This window comes from Lithobates pipiens, unplaced genomic scaffold, assembly GCF_037356315.1.
Source record: "Lithobates pipiens isolate NorthernLeopardFrog02 unplaced genomic scaffold, aLitPip1_a1.2 Scaffold_18, whole genome shotgun sequence".
Classification (NCBI taxonomy): domain Eukaryota; kingdom Metazoa; phylum Chordata; class Amphibia; order Anura; family Ranidae; genus Lithobates; species Lithobates pipiens.
Window position 1 is genome coordinate 394,979,210 of NW_027507758.1, and position 14,883 is coordinate 394,994,092.

Here is a 14,883-nt window from a genome sequence, read left to right on the forward strand (position 1 = left end):
GACTCTTGGTGTCCGAACGCTCTGTTTTATATTGTATGTATCGTTTTTCATGTTATTTTGTCTGCATGTTGCCACATTCAGAGATTGCATGACACAGGAATCTCTGGATGTTATTTAGTTGCATGTGTCAATACTTTTACCTCCCTCTGTGGAGTAGTTTGTATTTTTTCTATTCATAATAAATTTCTACTATTTAACTTCATATTGCACGTTGTGACACTCATTTGATCTTCTGGTTCCTGACAGTTTTGACAGGAACAAACCACATTGCAGGAGATAACTTCTCAGTATGTGTCTATTTTATATATTTGAATCTATATCGCTTCTTGGGCTTTTTAAAATTTGAAAACTGAAATAAATTGGGATATTTTTATGGCTGTTATGCAATTCATATTTGGTGGCATAGTTACCACTAATGTACTGATTCTTCATTATGCTTGATATGCTCCCAAGGTACTGTACATGAGACACTCCTTATGCAATAATATAGAAGTGCTACAAATTACAATTTCTAATTCAAAAGCTTTTATTTCAGCGACAATTTCCCTGTTTAGATGAAGCTATTTAACTACCGGTAGTATAAGTGATTATTCTTAAACTAATCAGTTTTAGATAATTGTAGATTTATAATGCTATTTAGGTCACCAAATGTGAGTCATGAATTGTATTAGTTCTCTGCAAACCGGACAAAGTGCCATGCACAAATTCAGGAAAATAAATAATATGCACATTTTCTCATCACTACTTATTCAGCTTAAAAGGAATTTACATTCCTTTTAATTTACATGTTTTTGCTGTGCTTTCAACATTTTTCACCAGACAGCTATCAGCCCATGGCTATCAGCCATGGGCAACAAGGCAGGTACCCTGAGCCTGGCAGGTTAAAACGCAAAGATCTAAAGCTACAATAATTTCGCTCCAGCACCCCTCTTTGACAAAAATCCCCAAGAAATAGCTAACGCTTTTAGCGACTACTATGCCTCTTTGTATATTCAAAAAACGACCTCCACACTCACCAACCCACTGAGGCCACCATTCAAAATTTCCTATCTTCTGTAACTCTGTCCTCTCTCAGTGATACACAACTAGATTCCTTATCCCAACCCTTTACCGTTGAAGAAGTTTTCACTGCAATTAAAGTCCTACCTCTGCATAGAAACCCTGGGAAAGACGGATTCTCCAACGCCTGCTACAAACAATTTGCTCAAATACTAGCTCCAAAACTGACTGACCTCTTCAATTCTGCTGGGTCCTCATGCTCCCTTCCTACTGATATGCTATGTTCTCTGATAACCACCATCCCTAAACCTGAAAAGGACCCCACTATGATTTCCAACTATAGACCTATATCGCTCTTAAATGGATATAAAGTTATTTGCCAAAGTGATTGCCAACAGGCTGATAGAACATATCCCTGATCCATCCTGACCAGGTTGGTTTCATCCCTGGTAGGCAAGCCCCTGACGCTACAAAAAGGGTCATCAATCTTATACACTCTGTTGCCTTCTGTCAAACTCCTTCTCTGCTACTGTCTCTAGACGTGAAGAAGGTGTTTGAGAGGGTACACTGGGGCTTCCTTAGAGAGGTTCTTACTAAATTAGGTATCACTGGCTGGTTTCAGACCACAATTCTATCTTTGTACTATAACCCTTCGGCGAGAGTTTTCACAGGTGGAGCCCCCCTTTTAAAATCTCCAATAGCACACAACAGGGTTGCCCCCTCTCCTCGATAATTTTTGCCAGGCTGATTGAACCTCCAGCGTCTAATGCCACGTACACACGGTCGAACAGTTTGACGTACTTAGTCCGTTGAAACACATTTCAGCGGACAATCCGCTCGTGTGTGGGCTTCAGCTGACTTTTTCAGCGTGCAGTCCGGAGTACTAAGAATTTCGGTTTTTCCAAAAATCTGTCCGTCGTACTTTGGTTTCAGCGGACAATACGGTCGTCAGTATGCTAGTTCGACGGACTAAGAATGGCGCATGCCCAGAAAGGATTTACACGGCGGAAGGGTGCTTTGCTGTGTCTTGGACTTCCTATTTCTAGTCCCGTCGTACGTGCTGTACACGTCATCGCGCAAGCTTTCGACGGACTGTTTGTGTATCCGTGTGTGGTCAAGTCCGTTCAGTGGAAACTACCACGGATTGTCCGTCGGATTTTATGACGGACTAAGTACGCCATACAATCCGCTCGTGTGTACGCGGCATAAGATTAGATCTGACCCACGTATCTAAGGCATTCCCTGTAATGGAATAGAACACAAAGTGAGCCTCTTTGCAGATGATGTGATTCCTTTGGACACCAATCCCCAGAAGTCCCTACAAATGATTCAGGAAATCTTGCATCAGTTCAGCCTAGTATCCTTTTACAAGCTCAATGCCTCTAAATCGCTAGTACTGCCCCTATGACTGTCGCTGATTTAAAAACAAATTTGCCCTTAATATGGACTACTAAATTCATCCCTTTTTTAGATATGAAGCTAGCCCTCAGCATCGGTCAACTACCAGATTTAAATCACCTTATATCCGAACTGAACTTACCATCCCTCCTACTCTCTCTATGTAATACTGGACTTTCCTTACTGGGTAGAACAGCCACCATCAAAATGATAGTATTCCCTAAACTCCTCTACCTATTTTGAACATTGATTATACCTATTCCCCAATCCTTCTTTTCCTCAATCCAGACAAATCTGGATTGAGGAAAAGAAGGACTTCAATCCACCCTGTTGTCCTCACTATATAATGACTAGGGATGAGCCCGATGTTCGGCTCAAACATTGGGTGATCGCCTGTTCACGAACAGCGAACATTATGTGGTGTTCATGGCAAATTCAAAAAGCCGTGGAACATCATTAAGCGCTTCCGCCCCGGAAGATTTTACCCCCTTCTTGACCAGAGCACTTTTTGCGATTTGGCACTGCATCACTGTAACTGACAATTGCGCAGTCATGCGACGTGGTTCTCAAACAAAATTGACGTCCTTCTTTTCCCACAAATAGAGCTTTCTTTTGGTGGTATTTGATCACCCCTGTGGTTTTTATTTTTTGCGATATAAACAAAAAAGCGTGACAATTTTGAAAAAAAAAACACATTATTTTTTACATTTTAACAAATTTTAAATAAAGGGGACCCCCAGATCCTGGCCCCCCTATTTGATTGGGTATGGGGTACATTGTACCCTTACCAATTCACCACAAAATAGTAAAAATGACAGGAGACACTTTTGGACAAGTCCTTTATTAAAAAATAAAAAAATACAATTGTCCCACGCTGTAAATCCATCTACGATAACAGCTCCCAATGGACTGATAAAAGAAAAAAAATGCAACAACACCACCTCCATGGGTAGCTCCAGCTGACTGACGCTTCCTCCCAATGACAGCTGTTATATATGTGAGGGCGGGGCCACCCGCTGACATAAATGGGTGACCCCATTCTTCCTCTGAGATCACGTGGCATCAGAGGGGGCGGGGTCACCCATTTATGTCACCTGGTGGCCCCGCCTTCCTCTGATGTCACAAGGCATCAGAGGTGGCGGGTCACCTGTTTAAATCACTGGGGGGCCCTGCCCTCAGCTATATAACAGCAGTCATCACAAAGAAAAGTCAGTCGGTGGGAGCCTCCCATTGAGGCGGAGTTGTTGTGGGGTGTTTTCTCTTTTTTTGGTCCATCGGATTCTGTCATTGAAGATGGATTTACATCGTGGGACAATTTTATTTTTTTATTTTTTAATAAAGGACTTTTCCCAAAGTGTCTCCTGTCATTTTTACTATTTTTGACACTTTTTTGGTGAATTGTTAGGGGTACAATCTACCCCATACCTATTCACATGGGGGGGCGGAATCTGGTGTAGCTTCCAGATTCCAATCTACCCTCCGCCCGCAGACCACCATTGCCTGGTGGTTGTGGGGGATCCCAAAACATCTCCCCCATGTTGAGGGCATGTGGCCTGGAACGGTTCAAGAGGGGGACCTCTCTCGCCCCCCCTTTTCCTGTGGCCTGCCAGGTTGCATGTTCGGATAAAGGTCTGGTATGGATTTTGGGGGGACCCCTACACCGTTTAAAAAAAAATTGGCACAGTGTTCCCCTTAATATCCATACCAGACCTGAATGGCCTAGTATGGATTTATGGGGGGACCAACACTCATTTAAAAAAAAAAATTGGTGCAGGGTTCCCATTAATATTCATACCTGACCCAAAGGGCCTGGTAATGAACTGGGAGGGGAACCCATGCAGTTTTTCTCTATACATTACTGCCGCAATCAGATTTAGATCACTTTTTTGCTTTAGAAATTTAATTTTGCTGTGGTATTGTTATAAACACAGGAAAAATGCGCTGCTTTTTCAGGCACACTAAAGACACCCCCCAGGCACAATTTTTAAGGGAATATTTAACATATATTGTTTCACTTTAAGCATTATTAACCACTTGCTGACCAGCCGCTGTCATTATACTGAGGCAGGTCAGCACGATCCCTCAAACCATCATAGCTGTACATCGGCTTGTTTAAGCAGGATAGCAGGTGCGCACGAGCCACCAGTGCCTGCATGTACCCACTGCACTGCAGAGGTGCCAATGCGTATGGTCAACGGTTGTGTAAACACACAAGTTCCTGTTCTAAGAAGAGAGGAGAGGCAGATGGTGGGTTCCTACTAGCTAGGAACAACGATCTGTCATCTCCTCTAGTCAGTTCCATCCCACTACAGTTAGAACACACACTAGGGAATACAGTTAACCCCTTCCCCCGCCAGTGACATTTACTCAGTAATCAGTGCATTTTTATAACACTGATCACTGTAAACACTTTTTTTTATGCCACAATAAGGAGCCCACTGAGTTAAAATTCTGGGAAATAGAACCTTATATCAAACACTGGCGAGGTGGCCATAAGGTTAGGACTCACAGTCAGCTGAAATCTAAATGGATCTTTACGTTGAATATTCTCGCCCAGAGGTTTAAATATTGAATTTGACCTCAAATGCTTTCCCATATTTATCCACATATTTGTTTCCTAGTGGGCTATTCCATTTGTATCCTTAATTTCAATATTTTAGATGTGCCCCTCTCTTCCATCTACACATTTGTTTCCCAGGGTGCTATTCCATTTGTACCCTTAATTTCAGTATTTTAGATGCACCCCCTTCCTTCTCTTCTCATTCTTTTTTTTTCTCTCAGAAACTTTTTAAAAAAAACGAATTTCTTTTTTTCAGGAATGTATTATATTTTATTAATATTTTAATGATACTGTGAGGTATTTTGGACATTTGCACTATTTATCATATTTTATGCATTCGTCAGTGCTGATGTCTATTTCGACCCGTTTTTAAACATAATTAACGTATGATTTTTTTACCTATATTTATGCACTAGCTTTGTTGTGTGCATTTACCCCCCCCCTTTCCCCCCCCCCCTTTTTTTCATCCTTTTGGAAGCTATGTCTTAGACATGTCTAAGACATGTCTGACATAGAAGATTTCTGGGTATGTGGTCGCGCTGAGTATGTGATAACCAAGTAATTGGCCATGCTGTATAACAATTGACAACCAAGAAAATGGCCGTTCTCCATAGGAATAAATAACGAAGAAAATGGCCACACTCCATAGTAATAAATAACCAAGAAAATGGCCACACTCGTATACACACATAGTCTCTGGGAAAATGACTGTTATACCATCTTTTGCATTGAGCTACAAGAAAATGACTGCCCATTATAGTTAATAATGGAGACTATTTAAAGACATCTTTCTGTGCCTTCCCTTTAAGCCCCTGATGAAGTCACGTGATCGTGACGTCACATGTAGGGAAGGAAAGGCACTCAGACTGACGTGGGCAGACGAGCTCACCGCTCGTAGGAAATAAGTTCTTTGCTTACATATGTTTGTGAGTACCCCTTTGCTGTTGTTTTAATAAACGCTACTTATGTTTTAAATACTACACTATCTGGAATCCCCCTTCTTTTTATCACTCTCCTTTATATGAGGATTAAAGACGAATATTTAACCAGATTTGCCCAGGAAACAGCTATCCCAGGTGTATATATATATATTGTGGAGATGCGACCCCATGTCACAGGTGCATATAAGCAGTATATGCCTGATTTGTCAGGAATACTAATTACCTGTGGGCTGGGTTCATAAACATTCCAGGAAAAGAAGTCAATGCTCAGACTTGGAGACAGCTCCGCTCGGCAGACAGTAATGCCGGCCATACACGGTTCGAATTTCGAAAGAATTTTCTTTCGAAAATCGTATCTAAGAATTTTCGTATGAATTTTGCACCGTTAGTGGGCTGCAGCAACAGCCGATTTTCGTGCGGAAATAAAATTTGAGGAATCGGACATGTTGGAAATTTTTAGAAAAATGAACAATTTTCTAATCAATGATGGGAGAATCGTGCGAGAAACGTAATAAGAAAAGAAAATGTACGGAGATAAAAGAAAATTTACGGAGAGAAAAGAAGATTCCCAGCCAAGAAAATTCTTTTCTGTAGCAACATGAGGTGAAATTGAAGGCTTGGTCGGCCGAATTTCGAAAATCAATGGTGGCATCATCGGATCACAAAAAAAAACGAATTTTCTGATTTTGAAAAGAAAATTTGTTCGAAATTCGACCATGTATGGCCTGCATTAGTCTGGCCAGTAGGTCAGGAGGGTTCCAGTAGGAGACGTCTCCAGGAGAAAGAGACAGGAGGTCTTGGAGTCTAAGACTGCATGTGGCAGTCTGTGTGTACGTTTGAAGCAAACAGGTGTAGCCTGTGACCAAAACAGCATGAAGCTGACAGTGAGTAAGCCAGGAGGCTATCGTTTGGTTATACAGTGATGGTGGAACCCCCTGCGAGGGAAGATTACTGTATGAACTTTTTTGTTTCCTTTAAATAAAAGTGGGCTGCCATGCCCTAAAAACGTCTGGAGGGGGCGTTTCTGGAAAAGTGCATGCACCACTTGAACCTAATCACCCCGGATCGTCACTATATATATATATATATATATATATATATATATATATATATATATGTTATTTGCAAATATTGCTTTATTGCACATTTGCTATTTTGCACAAATGTAATTTTTGCACATTGTTTTTCACTACTGCATATTGTATATTTTACAGTGGTATTAGCAATTTACTTATGCACTTTGCACTGTCCTAACTACTGTTTGGAATTCATCTTTTCATTTATTTTATTTTACGATTTTGTATTCACATTGTTGATTTATCCCTATTGAATTGCCTATATACTGCTACCGTTAGCAGTGACTTTTTTTTTCCCCCTTTGTTGGGAACAGCACAGCAGCGCCTTTCTTTGATCACTGTATAATTGTTAATGGTCCCAAAAATGTGTCAAAAGCGTCTGATCTTTCCGCCATAATGTCCCAGTCTCGATAAAAATCGCTGATCACTGCCATTACTAGAAAAAAAAAAAAAAAAATGCCATAAAAATATCCCCTATTTTGTAGACGCTATAACTTTTGCACAAACCATTCAATATGCACTTATTGCAATTTTTATTACCAAAAAATATGTAGAAGAATACATATCAGCCTAAACTGAGGAAAAAATTTGCTTTTTTTTTTTTAAAAAAAGGGGGGATATTTATTATAAAGTAAAAAGTACAAAATATTGTGTTTTTTTTTCTTTTAATTGTAGCTATTTTTTTGCTTACAGTACAAAAAATAAAACCGCAGAGATAATCAAATACCACCAAAAGAAAGCTCTATTTGTGGGAAAAAAGGACATAAATTTTGTTTGGGTACAGCGTCGCATGTCGCAAAAAATGGAATGGTCATTGAGCAGCCAAACCTTCCAGGGCTGAAGTGGTTAAAATCACTGCTCCTGAAAAAACTCCCATCTTTAAAACGTTAATCTCTCCCTCTCTATGGCATCTTCCCTAACCCTCTAAAACAGAGGTTGCCAATCAGTGGTCTTTGGACCACTGATGGTCCAAGAGAAAATTTTGGTGAACCCCATGGGTTCTGCCGCAAATCAACATTGTGGAGGGTGTATACCGCCCAATGTTGTTTCCAGTGTTGTTCTCAATGAGTGCTGACATCAATACTGTCAACACACATTGATAACCAATGCCTCCTCTGTAGTTCCAGATCCTGTGAACCCAGAGGGAGGCGCCGCCAGTAGTGCAGAGAGAAGGAGGTGAGGAAGGAGGGGGCTTCCAATGGCAGCACTGATCAAAGACTCTGGGAGGGAGCATGGAGGTTGAGCACATGGCTGGATAAGGAGGTGAGATTCAATGATGAATCTGAAGGCAGCAGTGTGATGCAGAGTGCATTGGGGGCAGAGAGCCATAGCATTGTGTGTATAAGGCAGCAATGTGATCTGGGGGGGGGGGGGGGGGCAGAGAGCATATAAGGCATGTTAAATTTATGTTAGTGTTCGTGGGATTTAAAGTTGCAAGTTTAGTGGTTCGTGAGATCCAAAAGGTTGGTGACCACTTTTCTGAAATATGTATGGATCACCCCCATTCTTAAAAAGCCCTAGCTAGACCCCACCAATACTAACAACCTAGCACCCATTTCCTTGCTTCAGTTTACCTTCAAAATTTTTGAATGCCTAGTCTATAACTAGTCTATAAATGTCTGAGCTACCACCTTACTGATAACAGCCTTCTTGCCCCCTTTTAGTCTGCATTTAGCCCACAACACTCCATAGAAACTGTGCTTCTAAAACTTACTAACAACCTACTGGCTGCTAAAACAAATAGACACTACTTTGTGCTGTTATTCTTAGACCCTTTTGCTGCCTTTGATACAGCTGACCACCCCTCCTTTTAAAAAAAAAACTCTATTTCCTTGACCTCCATGACTTTGCTATTTGCTGGTTCTCCTCTTACCTATTTAACTGTACCTTAAGTGTCACCTAAAATTTGATCTCCTCCTCTGTTTCTTTTTCTTTTAGGTCCCCCAAGGTTCAGTCTTCTACTCTCTATCCCTGGGTCAGCTTATATCTATCCATGGCTTCCAATACCATTTCAATGCAGACAACAACCACATCCAACTACTCCTCAGCTCACCCCATCAGTATCCTTGTGCATCACTGATTTACTAATGGACAAAATAGTACTGATGTCACAACACATCCTCAAACTCAATAGTTCTTAAACTGAGCTCATAATATTTCCTTCCCCCATGCCACCTCCCTGAATTCTCCATTGAGATCAATAGCACAACTGTCACTCCCATCAGGGTGCTAGGTGTAATCCTGGGCTCTGAACTCTCATTTTGGCACCACATTCAATCATTGCCCAAATCTTGCAGCCTAAACATCTCCAAAATACACCTCATTGTAACCAACGACACCACAAAGTTACTAATTCACTTCCTGGTTATCTCTTATCTTGATTATTGCAACTCCCTCCTCATTGGTCTAACTTTACACTGGCTATTTCTTTTTCAGTCCACCACAAATGTTGTTGCTACACTCATCCACCTTACTATTAATTTGGAGTCTGCTATCCCTGTCTAACAATCCTTCCATTGGCTTCCACTCACACAACCAATAACATTTTAAGTAATAACAACAACGTACAAAGGTATCTACAACTCTGCCCCCGGCTACATGACCAACCTTGTTTCAAAATACCAACCAAACAGATTTCTTCAATCCTCCCAAGACCCCATGTCCTCTAGCTCCCTTATCACCTCCTCTCCTACTCTATTCATCTTAAAGTGATCCCTGAAAACCCATCTGTTCAGATTTTGCAAATATATACAAGTATTATGGCGCTCATAAAAACACCCACCCGCCTATCATTATTTTTCAAGAAATGAAAAACACTTAATAAACACAATATTTAAAAAACATATTTAAAAAGGCATAATAATAATGCTGCAAGTAATAATGCTGTAGGTGCAATCAGCACAAGAGGGGGAATGGAAAGTGAAAGGGGCGGCAGTAGAGAGAGGACCCCTTCCTTAACTAAGGCTAAAATCCGACAGGGAAGGGGTTAATCACTCTCAGGGGGGTAAAAGTACAGTCCAAACACGGTAGCCATCCAGTGGAAACTGAAACAGGTTCCCAATTAGTACTGTAAAGATAAGAGAGAGAGGCGCCTCTGAGTGTAGACTGCAAAATTCACCTCTGGCCTTAGGGTTTGGGTCATAGAACAAATTCCCAGCTCCCTTCCCCCAGCTGAACGCTTCAAAAAACTTTGCGCCAGGGAAACCTACTGGATCTACTGCCTAGACACCTTAGCGCCTGGTGGAATTAACGAAAGTATTGAGATTTTGACTATTCTTTGATTCCTTCTCCTTCTATTATTACTTGTTATCATATTTTTTTATATCCAGGTCATTCCCTCATTTATATTTTTGTTATATATGTATATATTTCTTTATATATATATATTTTGTTCTTTTTTTTTTTCACTATAAATATATATTTTTTTACATATATACTTTGTTCCCGTTCATCAGTTCCTTATTCCCATGATCTGAATACGTGGTTTTGGGGACTTCTTATGACCCCTTTTTTTCATTTACCCTCTCATATATTTCGCTTCACATGAATAATGAATAATATATTTTCCGTTGTCAAATATCCTTTGCATCCACCTTGTTAATATTTACAAATTCCCACACACTTTCTTCTTTTTTCATATTTTTTTATTTTAATTTTTATATTTATTATTATTATTATTTTTATTATTATTTTTTATATTTAATTTCATTTTTATTTTTATTCTTTTTTATTTATTTCTATATTTATTTTTATTTTTATTTTTATTTCCACATCCATGATTTCATTTTTTCATTTTCATTTTTATATTTTTATTTTTATTTTCAGTTTCTTTTTTTCCATCAATTCCCATTTATTTTGTCCTTCATCTCCCTCTCACAGTTTTTTTCATTCATTTTTTTCTCATTTGTTTCATTATTATCATTTTTTCACTTTAGTTTCATTATTAACTCCTCTTACTCCACCACACATATATAATTAAATATATATACATGTCCATATATATATCTTGCACTACTCTTTTTCCCATTTACTCCTCTTCTTCTTTTTTCCATTGTATTTAGTTCTGTGTCCTCACATTATTATGGCCCCCCCGCATTGGTCCATGCCTTATTAGTTCCTATGCCTGTATATTGGTTCCGGCATCCCCGCCTCCTTTCCCTACCCTGTGTGCTATTTATATCCCTGCTCTGATTCCAAGCGCCCAGCTTGATAAAGGAGCGCAGCCGTCCTGTCATACACGGTCTTGCCAGCTCAGGAAACGCGTCGCATCCCCTGTGACGTCATCTCCCTGTCGCCCGGAGTTCCTTGTGCGTTCCACGCCTCGGACTAACGCTCACTGCTCTACATCGGCCGGCTCTGCACATCCAACACAGCCCCCAGGAGCAGACACACGCCGACAGGACTCCCCCAGCGCAAGGCATACAGATGACACATCGAGGGTCTCCCTCCAGTTTGGAAACTTTACATTACCTGTTAATGTACTACTTAATGTGAGTGTTTTTAACCACCTGTGCATTAAATAAGAATTTTGCAGTCTACACTCAGAGGCACCTCTCTCTCTTATCTGTTCAGATTTTGCCTGTAACCATTAAACTGAACTTTTATTTTCTCCATCAACTCATCCCTAAGAGTTATTAACTTTTGCATCACTTGATCCTTCCTTTTGAATTGAAAGCTCCAATGAGCAGGATTCTCTGATCCCTCCTATAGTGAAACACGTTAAATAATAAGAGCTGCACTCACCCACCACTAAGCTCATATATGTGATCATTTTATTGCAACCAATAAGTGCACCAAAATATTGTCCGCTATTAGTGCAAATCTATTACAAACGTGCTAATGCAGTCCAATATAAAGTGCCAAGTGTCATAAAAATGGCAAAACAAGTCTTCTTACATATATGTGACCAGTGATCCCTGCCAATCCACTTCAATATGCCAATCTGTGCTCAATCCCCCCCATCCCCTTCTGGGACCAAGCTCACCAAAAGATGTTGACCTCCTGAGTTTACACTGAGATAGGTCAATATGTGCTGTATCACAGCCACTCTGTGTATGCCGATATCCCAAGGATATCTGCTCACATATACTTATACTACATATATAAGTGCCCATAAAGAAGGAAATCAAAGAAAGCTCTACCTCATAGAATATCACGAAATTTGACCAGCCTCTTGCAGACCCTCTCAGATAAAGACTGGGTGTTTGTGAGCTGTGATCCTTAGGATATCTGCAAACAAATTGGTAACGTTTAAACTCAGGAGGTCAACATCTTTTGGTGAGTTTGGTTCCAGAAAAGGATGGGGGTGACTGAGCATCAATTGATGTATTGAAGTGGGTTGTCAGGAAGCACTGGTCACTTGTATTTAAGAAGACTTGTGGCACATACTTTGGCACTTTTTATGGCACCTGGCACTGTGCACACATTCACATGTTCTCAGGCACTTACTGACATGTATGGATGTAGTACTGAGCTGTATGTGTGCTGCGCTATATTTCCTGACATTTAAACAAATAATGCATTCTGTATGCAGGCTGATGAATCGATTATGAACATAGTTGACAACCAATTTCATAATTGATTCGTTAACGATTAATTGATTAGTTGTTGAGGCCCTATATAGCATGTCACATGTATGAGCTTAGTAGTTGGGTGAACGCAGCTCTTATTGTTTTATTACACATTATTTGGGCAGCCGCTACCCATGTATTCATAAATATCACTTGGGAAAATGCTTTTGGGAATAAAACATTTGCTTTTCAGGGGTTTATTTTATTGATTTAACACCCTTCTTTATTGAATTGGACATTAACTGTATTGTCTCTGTCCATTTTGTAAAGTGCTGCATAAACTGTTAAAACTATACAAACCCTGCAATAATAATAAAAAAGAAGAACTATACTCACCTCTGCTCCAACAACATCCTTGAGCTCTCTCAGGACTTAGGTCATCTTGACTGGCCAGGCCAAGATGACATAATCCCCATGCATGTGCACGGGAGTTAATTAATCTTGGTAGTCGGCAGATGCTTTGTACACTGAACTGCTCATGCAACAGATGTCAGGATTGTACACTGAGCTGTGCAAGTGCAGCTCAGTGTACAGTGTATAAAAAGTTTGTGACTAGGAAGGTAAAACTCCTTTATTGTAGAAGAGACATAATATGTCTCTTTTGTGATAAAAAAAACAAAAAACTTTCTGCTCACAAATTTGAACATTTTGCCTAAAGTTACACTTTAAACATTGTACACAATGTCTATTAAAATTAAAAAATCTTCATGCCTGCTTGAATATGGCTTTTGAAATTTGTTGAGCTTCTGTTTCTGTAATATGAAACAAGACTTTAAATGGGGAATTGAACAAAGTCATTCAAAAAGTTGATTCCGTAAATGAATAAATTGGAAGCTTCAATCAACAAAATGTCCATTTAATTATAGAAATTGTGAATGATATTGTGCCCAAGATGTAAAACTATTAAAAATCCTTAGCTGAGTACAGATGTTTTATGTGCTTTTAATTTGTAGACTTAATTGATTGTGATGTTTTGCCTATAAACCAGCTGGCTGCTTTTATTAAGTCATCTGTCACTTACTTTTCACAACAAAAAGTAATGTAATTGTAGATGAACAGTTAGTACTTAAATAGTTTAAATGGAAACCCTTACTGACATTTAGTTTGCAAATGTGTGTTTCTGTGTATCATAAACAACTGGTATGTTTTTTCCTTTAATTCATCCTTATTTTGAACTTTAGTACTGATGAGCTTCTACAGTCTCTTTCAGCCACCCTTCAATGGGGGCTGCATGTCATTGTTCAAGGTTCGCTTCAAGGTGACAACTTTGGAAAATGTGTAATAAGCATCAGTACGGCTGCTCATTTTCTCAACTGGAAGCACATGTGGCTTGGTGACAAACATAGTAGAGCAGGAAGTGATACCACATTTTAACAGTAAGTACCTGAACAAAGGTCTTCGTGGTAAGATTATTCAGTGTTATTTTAAGTACTTGTTTTTTTTTATTAAATTTTTAATTTAATTTTAATTTAATTAACAATTTTTTTTAATCAGCATTTTATGCAAGAACATTACTTAAAACCCCCAAACAATTATATAATTTCTTAAAGCAAAGGCTTTGTAGAATAAAATGGTGATAGTTTCAAACTTGATTTTGATTCTTTCCTGGCACGATCTGAATGAACATTCAATGGGCAGCTTTAATAAAAAGCTATCAAGCTCATGGCTTTTTTTACCGACTTGAAGTACCTGCCATTTATATACACAAATGGATGGCAAGTTGGTTAAAGAGAGCTGCAGATTTAAAAATATGTTTTTTAAAATTATGTTCGAAATGACATTCGTTTATTAATGATTGCAAGATATTTCAGTAACTGTGTTAAATTAACTTTATTAAAAATAACTGAATTTTTTTGAGGGGGGGGGGGGGGCTTCTAAAGAGCTTAAAGTGATTGTAATGAGCTTAAAGGCCCGTTTTTCCATTTTTTTTCTCCTATAAAAATAACAAACATGCAAAGCTGCGTACACACAACTGGACTTTCCGGCACAAAAGGTCCGACGGTCTTCCCGACAGACTTTCGATGGAGTTACGATGGACTTCCGAACGAATGGACTTGCCCACACACGAAAGTCCTTTCGTTTTGAACGTGATGACATACGACGGGACTAAAAAAGGAAGTTCAATAGCTGCCCCTGCGTCGTATTTGGTCCGTCGGACCAGCATACAGACGACTGGTTTTCCCAATAGGAATTGAGTCAGTCGGACAGATTTGAAACATGTTCTATTTCTTCTGAATTTTTTAAAGAAAAACAATCGGACTATCCCACACACAATCTGACTATCCGACAGAATGATTCCGTCGGACCTATTCCGTTGGACCTATTCTGCCGGAAAGTCC